The sequence below is a fragment of the Peromyscus californicus genome, unplaced genomic scaffold (genome assembly GCF_007827085.1).
Source record: "Peromyscus californicus insignis strain IS unplaced genomic scaffold, ASM782708v3 Scaffold_4__1_contigs__length_199733344, whole genome shotgun sequence".
Lineage (NCBI taxonomy): Eukaryota > Metazoa > Chordata > Mammalia > Rodentia > Cricetidae > Peromyscus > Peromyscus californicus.
The window spans coordinates 170,757,192-170,765,592 of NW_026294562.1; the positions used below are offsets into that span (position 1 = coordinate 170,757,192).

Genomic DNA, 8,401 nt, shown 5'->3' on the forward strand with positions numbered 1-8,401 from the left:
AGCAACTGCAAAGAAAGCTGATGCACCAAAAGTTGGTTCTTCAAAAATGATTAACAACATTAGCAACCTTTTCCCAGATTAACTTTGAAAAAAGGAGATGGATATTCATACAATTTGAGACCTCACCATCCATTCTCAAGAATATGAAGAATTTCAAGAGCACTCAGTAGTTATATGCCAACTGTTGAGTGGCCTAGATGCAATGGACAAATTCCTACAAACCTGGATTCTTAGAAATGGAATCCTGAAAGAAACAAAATTAAATAGCTGTATAACCAAAAAGATTGAATCAACAAAAAATTGACAAAATTTCACAGACTTTGATAATAAAAACACTGAAACATGATGGAAGTCCAGCTTAGTGTAACAAAGGCCACACATGGAAACCCACAGCCAACATCATATGCAGTGGGGAGACTGACAGCTTTCTCTCTAAGATCAGGAAGAACACAGGATTGCTGCTGTGACCACTTCTGTTCAAGAGACCTTTAGGAGTGCTACACAGAGCCATTAGGCTAGACAATGAAATGAAGGTGCCCAATTATGAGGTGCTAAAGATATCTGTAGATGAGAGGAACTTGTTCATAGAAAATCCTGACATTCTACAGAAAGTTCTCAGAACTACATGAGCAAAATTAGTAAATTCGTTGGCTAATGAAATGAACATTCCCAAGTGTGCTGTATTTCTGTATACTACTAGTGACTATGAACAATTTGATTTTCGTTTTTCCTGACAGTAGTGGAGCTTGAACCTAGGGCCTCGTGCATGCCCGGCAAGTGTTCAGCCCCTGAGCAATAGTCCCAGCCTTAACAGTGAACAATTGGAAAGGAAATGAAGAAAGTATTTATTTGTGAAAGCACCAAAAAGAATAAAATACTAAGAATTAACTCCACCAAGGAGATAAAAGACTTGCACTCAGAAAACTACCAAATAAGAGATGATGAAAGAAGACAAGAAATGACAGCCATTGGAGTTGATGGCCTGGAAGACTTAATCTCATTATTACTGTTGTTCTGCAGTACTGGGATTGAAGCCAGGGCTTTGTGCATGGTAAGCAATGCACTACCACTGAGCTATACTCTAAGCTCTGCCTTCTAATTTTTATTTAGAAACAGGATATCACTAAATTTATCAGGCTGGCCTTGAACGGGTTGTGGTAGGCACTCTTAGAACTTTGGTATTCCCGCCTCAGCTTCTTTCAGGCATAAGCCAGCTTGCCTAAAAGACTTTTTTTTAAATAGATGACAATATCACTGAATGTACTCGATCAGTTCTATGCGCATGAGATCAAAACCCCAGTGGCATTTTGCACAGAAATAGAATAGTCCATTCTAGCTCTTCTGGAACTAACAATATAGATCAGGCTTCCCTCAAACTCCCAGAGACCCACCTGTCTCTTCTCCCAAGAGCTGGCGTTAGAGGCAAACACTACCGTACCTGGCCTTAAAAGTATCTTGAAAAAAACAAGAATAAAATTGCAGGACATCCTACATGGTTTCACAATTTTAGTACAACGCTCAACAATCAAAAGTCTACTGCTGACATAAAGGCAGACATACAGACCAGGAATATAGAATTGAAAAGCCCAGAACTGCTCATGCACACTGGCCATGATTAATTAAAGATTAGTTGAAATGATCAATATGTGTATATATTGGGCACAGTTTTGCATATATATTATAGTGTGTGTCTTATCTGAGCAGTTGGCATAAGCAGCATTTCATCTGTCACTTTTTATGTTTGTTAAAAACATGCATTTCTGCTGGCTCTTTTGAATTAATTGGTGTGAAACAGAGTTGCCCTTTGAGTTACAGAACTTGGAAAGCATTCTTGCTGTCCATCTGACCCTCTGTGACCAGATGAATTCTGATCAGGCTGCTGAGATTGTTCAATGTTGGATGAATAATCAGTTAAACAAGGGATGTTGGGAAGATGTAATATCCAGGTAAAAGAATGAATTAAGCCTTCACCTAACAACATACACAAATCAACTCTACATGGATCAAAGACCTAAAATGGTTCAGAGATGAAAGTCATCAGACTTTTAGGAGTCAGAAGGAAAGCACCTTGAAACTGGATTTCAAATGTTGTCTTTGTTATGATGACAGATGCATCATATGGGCCTTTTGGCTGCTTATATGTCTCTATGCCACATGCATGTTTGGTACCTGAGGAGGACAGAAGAGGGTGTTGAATTCCATGGAACTTCAGTTACAGACAGTAATAAGTTGCCATGTGGGTGGTGGGAATTGAATTCCTGTCCTTTGGAAGAGCTGCCAGGGCTCTTAACTATTGAGCTATCTTCCCAGTGACATAAACCACACACACACACACACACACACACACACACACACACACACACACACACACAAACACACACACACACACAAACACACACACACACACACACACACACACACACACACACACACACACACACACTATTACACATCACAAAAAAAAGTTATCAGAAAAAAAGAGTCTTATGCAAGGAGGTCATGCTGTCAATGTTAGCATGAGGATAAGAAACTCAGTATATGGGCCACTAAGATGGCTCAGTTGAGAAGAGTCCCTACTGTACTCGCTCCCAGTGCCTACCCCAACTGCCAAATAGAAATAAATACACAAACTAATGTGGGCCAGTGAAATGGCTTAGCAGATAAAGGGCTGGTTCACCCACCTGAGTTCAATCCCCAGTCCCTGGAGAACTGGCTGCCACAAACTGTCCCCTAAACTCCACACATTGGTGTGGGACATGCACCCAAAATGAACAAATATGCAAACGTAGTAAGAAACTCCATACAGGTCCTTTCTATCTATGGATTTTATATTTATGGTTCGAAACCTTGGAAACAAACTACTTGGAAAAGTATGCTTACTGAAAAATGTATTGTTTCCTCCTATCATGGTCCTGTACTCAACATAATAAGACTAGTGTCTATGCAGTATTCATATTAGGTATTGGAAATAATCTAAAGAAGTTTTGAATGTGTGTGGGGTGTGTGTGTAGAGAAACATGAATATTTTACGACATTCTGAGGGTTGACTGTGTGTCTGACTCAGACCCTAAACTCTTAATCACTTTGCATTTGTATTTGCTATATTGACATTTATTGTTGTTATTACTGACAGGATCTCACAGTGTAATCTAGGCTGGCCTTGTATTTCTGTTTTTATAGAGAGATTTTCTATTCATTTAACATACCAACCACATATTCCCCTGTCCTGCACCCTTCTGCCCACAAGCGATCCCCTCCAATCCACCCCCCATTCCCACTGCTTCCAAGGCAAGGTCTCCCATGGGGAGTCAGCAGAGCCTGGTACATTCAGTTGAGTGACCTTGGACTTCTATGCCTCCTGCTTCATGCTCTCTCCCTTTTGAGACAGAGTCTCACTATGTAGCTCTGGCTAACCTGAAACTGGCTACACAGACCAGGGTAGTTGGGAACTCATAGAGATCCAACTGTCTCTGCCTCTGGTGTGCTGGAGTTAAAAACATGCAGCACTGTGCTCACCTTGCTTGGTGTTGTATCATGAGATAACATGCATCCATCACCAAGCTGGCCGTATTTGTTTCCTGAACAATATTTTTCTCCTTGTGACTTTGACCCATTCTGTACTGTGTTGATAAAGAAACTGCCCCCACCCCAAAAGTTATGGAATAACAAGGGAGGAGAGGTCACTCACCTATTATGTCCAGCTGGATGGGGTCACTCCTCTTGGAACTGACTTTATTGGATACTTCACACTGATAGTCCCCAGAATCCTGCCTCCTGGCAGGGACTATTTTGAGGGTGCTGTTGTTCTGAGTCAGATTCATCCTATTCATGATCCTCACCCTCTTGCCATTGAAGAACCAACCAATGTAGATATTAATGTCGATTGACAGGCACTTCAGAAACACAGAGACCATGTCTTTATCTATGGTTTGCTTGAGTTGGATGGAGGGTGTAGTCACTGGTGCTGTGGATAAACAAGGGATGCAGCCAGCTGAGAGTCTGTCACCTTCAGAGATCTCAGACAGCTCCCAGGGTCCTTTGAATGAAATGGCCCTCTGCAAGATCACATGTTTGGGTTTAAGATATGATCTACAAGAAGAGAGCTGAATCTTACTTCATCAAGATCACTCACAGTGACCCTTACTCAGGGTATTTGTGTAGATTCCACACTAGGAGCCTCTTCAACCCACATGTCAAGAAATCTCATGGTGGAGGGAATGTATTTCCCAATGATATTTGTGGGTATTCTTGCTCACACTTTCTGCGAGTGTGAACGGTCAGGTCCCTCTTTTATGAAATGGCCTTCTGTTTCTTTTTTATTAAATAATTTGTTTTGGGGTTAAGATGGCCCAGCTAATCTTAAAGGTGTTAAAAGTTAGACATCAGGACTGGGAGAAATCCCTTACTGAAGAATTTCTGTTTGTAGAAAAATGTATTTCCTGACCCATGTATATGGATTAAATACTACAGAGTAGAAGTGAATAATCACAGTGCTGACCACAGCCTGCCACTCTAATGCTCAGTACTGATATTTTTGAGACAGGGTCTCACTGCACAGTTCTAGCTTGCTTGGAACTTGCTGTGTAGACCAGGCTGGCCTCAAACTCACACTGTCCACCTGCCTCGCCCTACTCAGTGCTGGCATCAAAGTTGTGTGCCACCACACTCCGCCAACATTTGTTTTTTGAACCTTGAGAAGAGTAAGCAAAAGAACATCATCAACTGTCAGTGACATGGTTCACCCTGACTCAGAACAGGTCTCCCAGGCACCTTCTCAACCCACTCTTCCCATCCCATGGAGTCAGAGCTGAGCCAGACACCCCACCCTTGAGACAAGAACAGACCTGGGAGCAGAGGTCTAGTCCCCATGTGTGGGTATTATTCTCCTCCAATTTGGAGAATAAGAATGGGAGCACAGTTGAAAGCCCTGGGTGTTCCTTATAGGTCATAGAGGTCATAAAATAAAATAGGAAGGGACAGGAAAGCTTGTGTTAGGCACAGAAAGAAATCATGACCTTGAAGCTCTCCTAATCCTGGAAAGTCCCTCCACTACCAAAGGCTTTCCAAGACTGGGAGAACCTCCTCCTCACATTGCAAGCTCCATCCCTATCAGCCAGAAACCAGAGAACCAGGAGGCCATTAGACATAGGGATGGAGCAGGAGACTTGGGGGAAGACTGAGTTTTGCTTGTTTCCATAGACATGGGCTGGAAATTAAATGCTTCTGCACCTTCCCAGAAAACTGAAAAACTCTACTCCAAACTTGGTGCTGATATTTCAGAGATCCACTTACTAAGAACTGTAATGTTCTTGACTGTGGACTTACAGAGGACAGTGACAGTTATAGATGAGGGAGGTATAATATCCACTCTTATTAGTATTGATGTTGGGAATATAGAGCTCTTGGGAGAATGACTGGAGCTCTCCATTGACAAACCAAGAGTACTGTGCATGTGGGTTAGCATCTGTGTGGCAGAAAATGTGAGGTTTGTCCTTGAATGGAAATGAATACTTAAGGGGGATATGATCAGGACATCTGGACCATCTGGAGCAAACAGAATAAAATCACACGTGATGTCAGCAGAGGGAAGGGGAAATCCTGATCTGCAGAAGGACATAGTATCTCTTTGAGCTGTGCTTTAACCTTAGTTGAGCAGGTCCTTCCCAGAGCTGGGGTGCAGATTAGCAGAAGAGTACTCATTCAGCATGCACAAGCCCTGATCTATCTCAAGCACAACACACAAACATCCCCAATGCACACTCTTGTGTACACTGAGCCTGAACCTGACATGAACCCTGTCTCCATTACCCTGAGCCTCTCTAGGCAGAAGTCCCTGCAGCCCATTTAAGCTCAATGCTGGGCCTGTCCACATGTGCTTGGGCTGGGCCAGGATGCCCTGGCAGCCTAGGTATCTGTATGGTAGGTCTGTGTCATGAACCCAAGGGACTGGGACTGAGTATGGTAGATCTAGCCTTCTGTATTTAGGCAGTTGGGACCAGGATGAAACAGAAAATATTAAAGTAATGTTCAGAGGGACTTGTGGAGTCCGTCACTGGGTTCCAGGTTCACATTCATAGGGTCCTGTGTCAGTCCTCATAACACTGAGTAAAGTGAGAGTCCTGTTGTCCTCAGACAGCTTCAGCCTGTCCTCTTCTGAGAGGCTTTGATCATTTATCCTCCACAGGTAGGCTGTATTCTGAGGCTTAGGCTCACACATTAATGCTACTGAGTCCTCACCATCCATGGGATTGGGATTGTTGGTTGTGATGCTGGACTTCGGTAGCAGTGCTGTACTGACCACAGAGAGATGATTGTTGTGTGTGGTGCTTCTGATTCTTGCAAAGGCCTTTTATGACCAGAGACAGTCTTTTAACTTCCAGCCAACCCAGATCCTTAAAGAATCAGGCAGGAAGCAAATTACAGGCAGATGGAGTGGCTGAGTACTCAGATAATTGGGCCTCCTGTGCTGTGTGTGGGAGCAGAAAAGACTTTCTCATGAGTGAACTGTACTGCAGTGTTTGGTGATGGTCAGACTCAAGACTTGGAATCAGAGACCTCATTTTATCTTCTGGTCCTCACTGACCCATTGCATGCCATGGGACACAAGGTTTGAGTTCCTCCAGCTACACTGACCTCCCATGCTGAGTATAAACCAGAGCCCTCCAAGCCTTTGCTGTTCAGAGCTGTCCTACAGATAGATTATAATTAGTCTTCCCATTGAGATTCCCTGAGAAACCTGACAGCCTGTCTGAGATCTCACATAGCTCAGGATCTGGCTGACATTTACGTCCGGCTTGGACACAGGTGGGCTATTCTTGTCAGGTGTTTGATGTTGGTTGACCTGAATCAGGGAGTCCTGATTCCAAGAAATGGTCTAGAAGAATGAAGGTACCTAGTGCCATTTCCATGGTGGGGAGGCTGGAAACGTGGCTGTGAACAGATAGCTTGTGCTATCCACAACCTGTGTGACCCTGACTCAGTGGCTGTGTTTCCTGTCTCAGTTTCCCAATAATAGGACACATGGTAAATGATCATTGCCATGCCTGCAAGTTAACCTTAGATGTCAACAACAACCTGACCTTCCACCAAGCAGTGTCTATTAGTGTTTGCCTGCAGGAAATAATCCTTAGGCGGGACCCCCAGAGGAAAGGAGCTGCCATTTGTACACTTTTTCTTCTATCTCTTTAGGGCTCTTGACCTTCCTGGGAGGTCTCAGAAGACCATCAGAAGAGCTGGCTGATTGCCTTTCCTACCTCTTCACCTATGCTGAGCACACTGTGTCTCAGGAGGAGATGCCCAGGTGACCTACCTCAGACATGGCTCTCAGAGGCTGACTGTCAGCAGGCTCCCAGTCTACAATCCATCATCATCCCCTGTCAGCTCCAATAGGAGATCAAATTCCAACCCAGTCTACAAGATTTTGTGGATTCCTGTTCTAGTCTGGTAGGAGTTCTTCAGCAAAGCTATTGGGGGGTCATCTCTCTGTGAGACTCTCATGGTTTCCTCTGCCAGGCCCTGCCTGAATCCTGAAGGGTCTTCCTCAAGGCCATGTTCATGATGAGCATCTAAGACCCTGGGAGAGTCTAACATGCCTGAGCTCAGTTACCTCACCGCCTCTTCTCTGAGGGTGGATTCAAGTGAGGCATCCTGATTTATTGCCTTTTTCTTCATTTTGTGTCCTTTCCTAAATGTTTGTATCACAATGTCATGACCATAACACAGAGTCATCCAGGAATGACAGCTCTATAGATGAAGTAGGATTAGTTCCACCCATGACCCAAAAGTTGCAGAGAATGACTTACAGTACACATGAAACTTGATGGGTAGAAAAGTAGTATCATTGTTGTCATATATAAGCGCTGCTCCGTAGTCTCCTGTGTCATCCTTACTGACATTTTTGATACGCAGGGATTTATTGAGGTACATTGTCAATGTATCTTCGTATCCAGGCCTAATCTTTGACATATATAGGTACTTATAAAAGAGGGTTAGGAAGATCTTCTCACCATTGACTGATTTGTACCAGGAAAACGAAGAGACATTATTTGGCATGTTGTGGATACGTAAAAAAACGTCATTCCCTACAGCAACATTGGGTGGAACTACTTCAAGAGTGATGCCTTGGACAGCGGTGGGAGAGTTCCAGTAGGTTAAAAGAGAGACTAAGAGGGAAGAGAGAAAAAAAAATCAATTAATATTAGGACCTTTGCTTTTGGTAGAAATTTGAAATATGAGTGTTTAACTCTCAGCCTTGGTGTATGTGTCCTGTTGGGGTGAGGTCAGCAGCATCACCCCCATTCATCAGTACCCCTGAATCTTTCCACTGTATGAAACTGGCTTCATAGTGTCTACACAGCTCACCCCTCACTGCCCTCAGATCCCTACTCATACTCAGAATCTA

The 8,401-nt window shown here is 43.5% G+C and overlaps 1 pseudogene; it reads right to left on the reverse strand.

Moving 5' to 3' along the window:
- Positions 1 to 7,926, reverse strand: part of LOC128124072 (carcinoembryonic antigen-related cell adhesion molecule 1-like) — a 33,055-nt pseudogene extending 25,129 nt beyond the window's left edge.
- Between the last annotated feature and the right edge of the window lie 475 nt (positions 7,927 to 8,401).